This window comes from Octodon degus, unplaced genomic scaffold, assembly GCF_000260255.1.
Source record: "Octodon degus isolate 3935 unplaced genomic scaffold, OctDeg1.0 scaffold00067, whole genome shotgun sequence".
NCBI classification, from domain to species: domain Eukaryota; kingdom Metazoa; phylum Chordata; class Mammalia; order Rodentia; family Octodontidae; genus Octodon; species Octodon degus.
This window is the reverse complement of record NW_004524643.1, coordinates 6,916,203-6,927,538: the sequence shown is the minus strand read 5'-3', so window position 1 is coordinate 6,927,538 and position 11,336 is coordinate 6,916,203. Positions and strand designations below refer to the sequence as shown.

The window sequence follows — 11,336 nt, the reverse complement described above, 5'->3', positions numbered from 1 at the left end:
TTTTAGATTTTTTAAAATGTATTTGGTTGTTGCAGGGTCTTGCTACACAGATCAAACTCATGATGATCCTGCTTTCAGCCTCCCCAGCACTGAGTCCTGCTGAGATGGTGGTGAGGTGCTGGGAAGGGGAAACACTCTTTTATCTTATGATGCCTCTCAGCTTTTCCTGGGCCAGTCTCTGGACTGCACAATGAGTCTTTCAGCCTTTTTCCCCCTCTCTTTCTCCTTCTGTGAGGCAGGCAGGGTACAGGGTGCTGGACAGACTCACTGCCTTTCCCCCAGATCAGAGAACGCTCTGGTAGTTTCCTTGTGGGCAGACCTTTGTTGTCAAGAACCATCTGGGCAGATGTCAAAATGATTTTCCTCTCCTCATACCTGAAGCGATAACTTTTACTGAAAGAACTTGGTAGTGGGTTCCTGGGAGTAAAATTCACACAAGTGTGGGGTCCCACTAAGCCTGGGCTGCCAAGAGTTTCACTCAAACTAGCCCACACTCTACCTCCTGTCTCTTCCGGTTCCCACGAGTTACTGCTTCAGGCAGCTTCTGCTCCTGACAAACTGGTTCCTGTGGTTCACCTGTCTCTGGGTTTTGTTTGTCCTGTGTTATGAATCAGATACAGTTCGAGTGTATCCCCTAAGGGTTCATGGTTTGGAAGTCGGGACCCAGTGTGGTGAAATGCTTAAGAATGGAGCCTCATGAGAGTTGTTCGGGTCTTGTGGGTGCTGCCCCAGGAGATGAAGGCAGTTCCTGTGGGATTCCAAGTTAGTCATTTCAGAGCCAGGCTCCTCCCTGCCCTTTAGCTCCTGTCATGCCAGGTGACCTCTTCCTCTCAGTGTTCCTGCCCTGGTAATGCCATCTGCTTGGAAGCCTTCACCACACTAAGTTGATGCTAATACACACCCTTTGACCTTTAGAACTATGAGCTAAATAAACCTCTTCCTTTAAAAATGATCTGGCCTCTAGTGTTTCATTATAGTGACATAAAGCAGGCTAATATGCCCTGGGACCTCAATTCTGTGATGGATCTAATTAGAGGTGCTGATGTTTGTTTTTTCAATTTTTTTCTCATAAGGACCTCTAAATTCTTCTCATGTCATGGAGGGAACCAGAAGTCTTCATCAAATCTTTACAGCTCTATTCCAAATAGACAGACCAGGAAACAGGGGTTCAGCATTTTAAACTAAGTGGCCTAATCTTAAATAGTCAGTGAGGTGTGAGGGCTATATTATTCCTAAAACAATAAGATTACATTGAGATTCTGGTGGAGATCTTTACTATGGCTCAGAAAGAGACTTACAAAAGTACAGGCTGCTTTGGAAAGAGGTCAGCAGTAGGAATAGGGTGTGTGTGTGTGTGTGTGTGTGTACACGTGCACACTTGTGTGTCTTTGTACCGTTACATATGAAAAAGCCCAGAGGGAGTCTGCTGACATTAGGAAGGGAATAGGCTGAAGACGATTGCCAAGATTCTTGTTTTTGCCATAAAGTCATCTTTTCATTGTCAACAATCAGCTGTTCCTTAGTCTGATCGCTACAAGGCACACCGGGTAGATTGGCAGCCTTTTATTGAACGCCTAGTACATGCCAGGCCCTATGATAGTGCTGAATGGGTACAAAACTACTGCCTACCCTGACCATTGAGCTCACAGCTCTGTGATGGGAAATAATTACTGAGCAAGCAAACCCACAATACATCAAGTAACGTTAAGTCACATACAGAAAACCAAAGGCAGAAAAAAAATAGGATTAAGCATCCTGAGGATACTGTTTCATGAAATACAATCAGAAATGGCTCTGATGAAAGTGACACTGGAGAAGAAACCTGAAGGCAGTGAAGAAGCTAGCCTTGTAAAGAAACCCCAACGAGGAAGGAGAGGAAATGCAGTCTTTGAGGCATGTGTCAGTGGCAGAGATACAGGCTCATTTGTTCAGCAATAGACTTCAGATGGTGAAGACTGCTGTCAATCATGTTGGATAAAAGAGGCCACATTCGGGGCCAGGGAGATAGTTCAGTAGAACAAGCGCTTGCCTGGCAAGCATAAGCCCCTGAGTTCAATCCCTGGTTCAGGAAGAGGCCACATCTAGAAGAACCTTGGAAGGCTGGATGCATGGATTGTGCTGAATAATTAGTTTATCAGACAAAAATCTAAGTTCTGGAACTTTATTCCAAGGAGGTAGTTGCATAAGAACTGGACTTGCCAGATCTGGTTAAGGGACTATGGCAGATTTGCTGCTGTTGTTGTTGTTGAAGCTGTTGTAGTTACAGTCGTATCCTTAGAGCGCAAAACACACTTTGTACATAGCAGGGTTCACTTACTTATTCACAAAGAAATAAAATGAGAAGTCATGTGTTCATAAAATGTGCATTGCTAAATTAATTTTAATATTAAAAATTACTTAAATTTGCTACAGGTTACTGTTTCTATAAATAATAGTTGAACCGCTCTTTGAATTTAACTCTCCTTTGAAAAGCAGACATGACGGTTCTCATTGTTTGCAAAACTAGAATTCAGTCTTATGCCATTGTAATAGAGGTGCACTGCTTTTGTATTAAAGATGCAGAGGTGGCACGATCCCACAGTGACTTATTGGTGTTCTTAAAAATGATAAAACATACAGTAAAAGTTGTTCTGGTGGTAAAATATTATATGTTACTGCTAAACGATTCTACCACAAATTTGAAAATGATTACCAGACCTTTTGAAAACAGATGTGGGAACGATGCTAGTTCCCATGCAGGAAAGTATGAGGCCAGCTAATGCCAGCAGCCAAGGGCTGGGCCAGAAATTCCAGCGGCAGTCATCCATCAACTTGGAAAACACTTATCAACTGGCCTGTATGCCAGGCCTTGAGGAGACCATGGGAATCAGAGGCGGCCACAGCGCAGCTTCCAGCCTCTCTGCAGAGTCTTGGAGGGCAAGGGAGAGTAACACATCGGTGTGAAGATCTGGGTCAAAAAGCCCAGCCAAGTGTTTGAGAGGCCAGAGGCGGTTCCAAGGCATAGGTTCTGGGCGGCATCCATAAAAGATAAGGATGTGGCAGAGATGAAAGATGGCATTTAAGGGCTAATGCCTGGAGGAGGATGAATCTGTGAAATGGAAAGTTTGGTGTGATTTTTGAAAGAACCTAGAATGGATTTTAGGGAACAAGAGGTTGAGTTCTGTCTTTGTCTCTCCCACACATCTCCCCCAGGAACCATAAGATACAGAATAGAGATGATGACCCAGACCTCAGAGGTTTTATCCTCACTCCCTGATATTTACTGGCTCTGTACCTTCCATCAAATCTCTGGTTCCCTCAGTCAGTCAGTCTGTCTGTCTGTCTGTCTGTCAGTCTGTCAGTCTGTCAGTCTGTCAGTCTGTCAGTCTGTCAGTCTGTCAGTCTGTCAGTCTGTCAGTCTGTCTGTCTGTCTGTCTGTCTGTCTGTCTGTCTGTCTGTCTTTCTTTCTTTCTTTCTTTCTTTCTTTCTTTCTTTCTTTCCACTGGTTGCTTTATTGAGGGTCTCATGACCGACAGCTTCCCCAAACCAGCCCTGCTTCCTCTACAAAATCAACAGATGAAATGGGCTTCCGGTTAGTGCAGAGGGGCTGGCTCGCTCTGCCAAGGGAGCCGAGACATGAGAGCTTCAACTCCAAGGCACAGGGGCAGGTTGCTGTCGAGGCTGGAAAAGTCCTGCATCCACCTCCTATCCAGGAAAGTTTCTCTAAGGGAAACTGAGGCCCAAGTCCAGGGGAGGCTGGGGCCGAAGAGGGAGCATCCAATAGATTTCTGGAGCCAAGCAAGACCGACGAGGTCCCTCAAAATTGGCAACTCAACTGCTCCCTGAGCCTAGAGGCACAAACACTCACTCACACCCACCAGACACAGGTGGCCAAGACAGCCCTGAACCCACCCGGCTACCCCTGGAATATCTGTGTTGGTGCCCAGTGGGCGGGTCCGTGGCAGGCGGGGCTGCGCAGGGGGGGGTGGGTCCTTAGAGTCGCTACTGATTGGCTGCCTCACAGGCGTCTATCCAATCACTGTACACGTCCACAGGTTCTGACAGGTAAGTGATGGGCGTCTGGAATTCCTCTAGGCACAGAGTACAGGAAATGACTCCAGTGTTTCCTGCACAGTCCATTTTTATCGCAGGACTTCTCCTGGTTACATAAGGGGCAGATAAACTGGGTCTCTAGGGTGCCTGTCATCTTCTTGGGGGGCGGCTTCCTTTCCGACTTTCTGCATCCTATGGCTTTGAGTAGATGAATCTGCACTCGCTTTCCGTCGCAGCAAAGGCCCCCTCAGTCTTACTCTACCTGCAAATGGGGACAAGAGTGCGGAACCCATGGATGGGATCTGACAGGAGATGGAGGTCTACCTAGATATTACTAATCTTCCGCTACAGCTTACAAAAGGACATGTTGTCTTCTTTATCCTCTATCTTTAACGCACAGTTCTATGATGTTCCTTTACTGCACATCATTTGTAAGAAGTACTATTTCCTTGCCATAAACAAATGAGACCATCCGACTCTCTAAGGAAATAACTATCTAGGTTCTTCTACAACCTATTTGTGATTTACCAGAACACACAGCAATCTCTGTATTTTCCATTACAAAACACAGGAGCATTCCGTGGCAGGCGTACTGCCGAAGCCTCATTAGCTGTGCTTCCCAGCCTCAGGGCTCCGCTCCAGAGGAGAGCTAGTCTTCATCCGGGCACTCGCACTGCTAGGCAAGCACTGTACCACTGAGCTGCAGCCCTGGCCTGCTTGTTCTTCCTACAAATGATTTTCACCAGGCAATTTTCCGAAAGGAAGCGTCAAACAAGAGGTGTTGACACTGCTTTAAAATGCGTGCTTCTGATATCTCCTCCAGCATCACAGCTCCACAGAGGCATCTTACATCCTGTGAGCTCCTGAAGAGAAGGGCCAGGCGTGGCGTGTCCTTTATTCTGATCCAGTTATTTATTTATTTTTCATGAAAACCTTTAGTGTACCTTTACGCCCTTGTGAGCCTCAGTGTACTCATCAGAGAGGATACAGCGAAACATTAAAAGTGGCATGTCTTCAATTGGAGGGGAGCGTCCCTTCCATCTAGCCTTCCCCTTTACCCCTGTTCAGTAGCAAATTCCAGCCACCCTAAGAGATAGCTCAAAAATGATCGTCTCTACAAGGAGCGATCAATGAATAAAAGTGAAGTGACAAGAAAATGATCACTATAAATGTTTTCTGTCCTCCCAGGTCAGCTCTACTCCCCACTTTCGGGCCATAGTTGGTTTCTCCTTTGCGCATGCGCAAACATTATAGCATCTAGTGGGCGGCAACATAGTTCTTCTATGAAGTTCCCTTTACTGCACATCATTGTGAGAAATACTATTTCCCTGTAATAAACAGAAGAAGCCATGCTACTCTCCGAGAAAATAAGTATCTAGGTTCTTCTACAGCCTATTTGTGATTTACTAGAACACATAGCAAGCGAGGGTTGGGAAGTTCTGGTGTTGACCTTGGCCTTCCAAAAATAAGGCCACACCTTATTTACGCATCTCTATCTACTCAGAACCTAGTAGCACACATTGTCTTGCACATACCTGGTAACTGAGACATTAACTCACTTTGACAAATATTTACCACACATTACACAGTGTTAGTCCTTACAATTTCAATGGCGAGCCACAGACGCGGCTTTTTCTTACAGCGTGGCAAGGCAAAGAAATAATAATCCTATAAAAATCATTATCAAGTGTAACGACCACTCCAAAAGAGAAATATTTGAGCAAGTGAAACAATGTATTTTATGCTTCGACAATCATTCACTAGAAATGTGTGCTCGATAAAAAATGAAAGGCAGTGCTGTGAGCTCTCAGAATAGATGAAGAACTCCCTAAGAGGATGGTGTGGCAGTGCGTACCTGCAACCCCAGTGCTCCAGGAGGTTGAGGCAGGAGGATCTCCAGTTCAAGTCCAGACTAGGCAAGCCAGTGAGATCATGCCTCAAAAAGAAACGCAGCTCAGTGCGAAGCCCTGGGGGTTCCATCCCCAGTAAGACAAAGAAAAACAATTGCCAAAACCAAATCCAGTTTCTGTGTTTCTGGACGCCTGCTCCAGGCTGCATCTCACGATCTCTTCTATAGTTATACATGCTGCTCTAAACCCAAATCTGCTCTTATGCTTACTTGAGCAATTGGTTGTACGGACCCAAGTAGCTGCCTTGCTTTGTCCCCTGGCTAGCTTTCGCTGTGCTCTGTTGGGTTCATCCTGTTAGCCTGCTCAAACCCCAGGATGCCTCCTCCTGATCGCAGATCGGTTTCCCTTAATTAGCAGGTGCTGCTGCCAGGATGGAACACACACACTGGGGCGGCTGAAAAGCATGCTGGGAGAAATCTGGGAGAGAAGGGGATCACCTTAGCAATATACAGCAAATCCACGGACATGGTCATATCCTTCCTGTTTGTGAGCGCACATCCAAAAATCTGTCTTAGAAAATGAATACCAGAGCTGGCCAAATAGCTCAGCGGATTAAAGCACCTGCAAGCAGGCCCAGGGACCCTAGGTTCGATCCCCGGGCCTGCCATGCCGGCCCTCCCCCGGGGTGCACTGAGACAAAGACTGAGACTGGGTGTGGTGATGCGCGCCTGTAATCCCGGCTCTTGGGAGGCTGTAAATAGGCGGATGACTACAAGTCCGATCTAGTAGTGAGACCCTGAACACCCTGTAGACCCTTCCCTAAAATACAAAAAAAAAAAAAAAAAAGAAAATGAATACCAAATATAAGAGACTCTTTACTCCCTTATTTATGATCACAAATGGCAGAGGAGAAATCCTAATGTCTTACAAGGGGCATAAGATAAACTCAAAGAGACTTCCTGACGGGGGAAAACCTTGCAGTAGTATTTTATTAGAAAAGTGTCAAAACCCTTCTAGGTTCCAACATGTCTCTGAGCCCATTTGATACTAGTAAACATTTATTGCTAATGGAGGGAATTACAAGAATAGCTTTTAAATAAGTAGTTAAAAATACAGAAGGATTTGGGTTGGGGATATAGCTCAGTGGCATAAGTGTCTGACTGGCAAGTACAAGGTAATGAGTATAATTCCCAGTACTGTGAAATAATAATAGTAATAATAATACAGAAGGTTTGGTTATTAAGATACTTGTCTGCATGTTATTTGTTGGGAACTTCTGAGAAGACATCACTTTATTAATGAGCCTGGTGGTGGTTGACAATCCAAATGAGTTGCTGCTTACACACCTTAAAGATAAAATAAATGGGGCCGGCTCAGTGGAATAAGCGCTCAGTGGAATAAGCACTTCCCTGGCAAGTGCAAGGCCCTGAGTTCAATCCCCGGTTCCACAAAAAAAATAAATAAATAAATAAAAATAAAAAATAAAGATAAAATAAAGCCACGGTATTATGCAGCAGCAGCTTGAATTCTAGCACAAATACTGCATTTACAATTGTATTGATGACAGAAAAATAGAAGGGAGAGCAATATTAGAGAGAAGGGAAGGAAGGAAAGGGAGAGGGATATTAGATAGCTAATAGAAGGCAGCAGTATGACCAAAATCCATCCGATACATTGAAATACTGCTCTCCTGCCCTGAAAAATGTGAATCTGGGGTGGAGAGGGGAAAGAGAGTTTGTCGTATGTATATACCAATGTGCAAAAAATGAAACCCACTACTCTGTATAGCGAGCATGCACTGTCAAAACATGGGAAGTCCTGTCTAACACCTGAGAGACTGCCTAGTCCAGGCTGGGCATATCTCCTGCTGGCCATGGGGGAATGGAGAAGAACACCTTGCCTCACAGAGCTTGGGGCTGGGGGAAGGGGCAGACACTGCACAGGTCAGCGAGGGAAACAGAGTATGTCAGGAGGCAATAAATGCAATGGGAGAAATTAAGGAAAAAGAATAAGGGGTCCAGCTCAGGGAAAGGAGGCACAGTGGGTGAAGGTTTGGAGAGTGATCAGGGCTGGCCTCCCTGGGAAAACTTCAGCACAGTCCTGGCAGAGGAGAGAGGGGCAGCTTGCACTTGGCTCAACCACAGAGGTCCAGGGCACAGTCAGTTTTGAGTACATAGACTTGTAAAGACTGGCGGGATCCTTTTGTATAGACAGTACAGTCTCTGAATTCCTTGTCACTTTCAATTAACCGTGAGCACACCCAGCCGGCTCATAAGAGAGAGATTCCTGTGTTTCTTCCCTCTTGGCAGCCAGTGGTGCCAAGGCTTCTGGGCAGAGCCCTGAGGCTGCAGGCACCTGCAGGGGTGGTGAGAGCTGTAACCCTTGCTCTCCCAGGTGCCCAGAGTCCGTTGTTCCTTTCCCTTTAAAGTAATGGGATGCAGAGGCAGTGCCACAGTTTGTTTCTGCTGTATTTGTATTTGGCAAGTGTATTGGGTATTTGTATTTGGGTAAAGATGTATTTGTATTTGGGTAAAGCTTCACTCATTTGGAAGCAAAATAGCCCATTAGAGGTACAAATGTAATCTTTCTCTGGAGTTTAAAAGTATTATACTGAGGCAGGAGGATTGCCATGAGTTCAAGGCCAGCCTGTGCTACGAAGTAAGTCCAAGGCCTGACTGAAATTCATAGCACGACAGGGCCTCCAAACAGTGTTATAATTTTGTTCAGTGCTCAGAGTGGCCATATTTGGAGTGAGGATATTAACCAAAGAGGTACATGTTTTTGTCAATCACTATATTTTTATTACAATGGCATTTGTAGTTTCTGGTTGTCTGCTCCTGTTCTACCAAGTGACTCGTTTCTCCCCCAGCAATGAGCTCTAATTTAGGGAACAGGAGGAGGACACACAAGCCCCTTGAGGAGACAGCAGTGTTTCTCCTGTTACTGCATCCCCAGTTCCCTAACCTGGTGCTGGGCCCAAATGAGAGCCTCCATGGAGCTGCCAAATGGGTGAATGGCTCCTAAGCCATGGTACAGAGAAGACCTGGAAGGGGTATGGGCTTGGCCGCATTGCGTAGGAGTAGGAGAGGCAAGATGGGCCACCATTCCTCCCCAACTAAGCTCTGGGAGGATGGGAACCAAGTGTAATGTGTGTTTCTAGTGGCACAAGGGCAGAGGAGGGGTGAGGATATGAGGCATCCGCAGAACAGTGGCAGCTGTGTGCAGTCGTGAACACCTGGATGCTGAGAGGCTGAGGCAGGAGGACTGCAAGTCTGAGCCTGGCCTGGACAACCTGGCCACACCCTGACTCAAAACCGAGTTTAAAGGGGAGCAGGAGGCAGGGCTTAGCTGAGCACTGAGGTTCTGAGTTCCATCTCTAGTACCGCAGAACAAAAAGAAAAAAATTGTCACATACTTTGAGCCCTCAGGACTCTGGGCTACTGTAGTGAATTACCACCAACTTCACAACATCGACACAGAAATGAAGAGGATAAAGTATGTAAAGCAGTGGTCACAGAAATTGCTAAAAAGCCTCAGTGGACCCTCGCTTTTTCCCTGAATGCATGCACTCTGAGAGGCAGTGTAGATAGCAATTCTAGCAGCGGAGTAGGGCTGGGCTTCTGGGCCTGAACTGCAGCTTCATCACATCAGCTCTGAAGTTTTAAGAAAGTTCCTTAATTGTCCTGAGCCGCAAGTTCCTCAGCTGTGAAAAATAGGGTACTAATACTTACCTCACCATGCTACTGAGGACTGAACCAGCTGAGGCACGGAAACCTCAGAGAGCGCTATCTGGCACCCTCACCCCCAGGAAGCGCTAGCTGTCCTGGTCACCATCATCACTGGGTGCTGGGTACTTTCTGGTCTCACCTACTTCCACCATAAATGGACAGAGAGGGCAGGCACGTGTGAGGCGTGAAGGCTGAGGACATGGGGCTGGACGGCTGACCTGTCTCTCCTCACAGTCAGGGTTCCCAAGCCCAAGCAGACACCCAACTTGATTCACCACCTCGAGGCTTCTAACACACACCTACATCCCACCCTAACTGTGTCTGATCTAGCACGTCTGGGTGGCCTCAGCTTTACATGGCTAACAAGTTCCCAGCTGGTGCATATGCCCGCTGATGAGAACATGCCCAAGACTCCTGGCCATTAACAAGAGGAGGCGCCAGGCGGGGCCTGAAGGCACATGCCTGTTATCCCAGCATTTGCGGCAGGTGGAAGCTTAGGATCAAACCCACCCCGGGTTACCCCGTGAGACGTTGTCTCAAAAAAAAACAAAAAAAAAAAAAAACAAAACACAGATGTCAGAAGCTCCAAGAGGAGGAGGAAGATCACAAAGGAATAGGAGCCTTGAAAATGTCCTGCATAAGCACAGAGTTCAGGAAACCACTGGAATGAGCGTTTGTTCATTCATTTATTCAGCAAATATGAACTGGATTCCCATTGTGAGCGGCAACCCATCTATCAGTTGCAAGGACAAGATTTAAGCTGAACAAACACTGAGCTGAGAAGACTAATGATTTAGTGAATTAAACTGCAGCAGCAGTCTAAGAAGCACCAGTATCCTCACTAGGCCTAACACTAAGCATTGTGGGGTTTTTGCATCTGGTAGAATACATTTATACCTAAAGCAAAACTTACCATTAAGTGTACAGTGCAGTGGCATTAAACACACCCACACAGCTGTATAACCACCACCACCGCCACTATTTATCTCCACAACTTTCTCATCTTCCCAAACTGAGACACCATATTGCTTAAACAATAATTCTCCAGTTCCACTTTCCCCTGGCCCCATTACCGTTCCCTTTCCTATCCCTGTGAATGTTTGGCTCTGCTAGGCAGCTCGTGTGAGTGTGGTCATACATTCGTCGCTTCATGATTGGCTGATTTCACTTAGCATAATGCCTTCAAGCTTCATCGATGTTGTAGCATGCATGATGGTTCTCTTCCTTTTAAGGCTGACTGATATTCCTGTTCCCTATAAGTCATATTTTGTCAGTGACATTTGGGTTGTTTCCATCTTTCACGGATCATGCTGCTATGAAGATTGATATACAAATATCCGTTCACAATCCTGCTTTCAATTCTTTGGGGTTTACACCACTAAACCTCACTAGGAAGCTGATCAATTTTATTTCGGTGACAATTAGGATTGCAGCTCCCGCCCTCCACACACAAAGGTTTCTTACTGGACCTTCACCTCTGCTACCACTCTGATACCCAGGCTCTCAGCCACCACAGGGGTCAGTCACCTACATCTCTAGGCAAATTGTCACACAACAAGCTGGAGGGATTCCACGGGAGTGCCCCCACCCCGTTGGCAGCCTTGGCAACCTCACTGTTCATTGCCCAAATGCACCTGTGCAAGAAGCGCTTGCAGTACTGTGGGGAAGTTGGCCATGGGATGCCCTGACAGAGGGGGCTGGCTCTGCTACCTACAGGGCTTGAGTG

At 46.4% G+C, this 11,336-nt stretch overlaps 1 protein-coding gene and 1 pseudogene across 1 annotated transcript in view; both read right to left on the bottom strand.

Annotated features, from left to right (window-relative positions):
* Positions 1-11,336, bottom strand: part of Spon1 (spondin 1) — a 317,562-nt gene that overhangs the window by 280,855 nt on the left and 25,371 nt on the right. The gene's annotated exons all lie outside the window — the stretch shown is intronic.
* Positions 3,904-10,762, bottom strand: LOC105742688 (annotated as a pseudogene).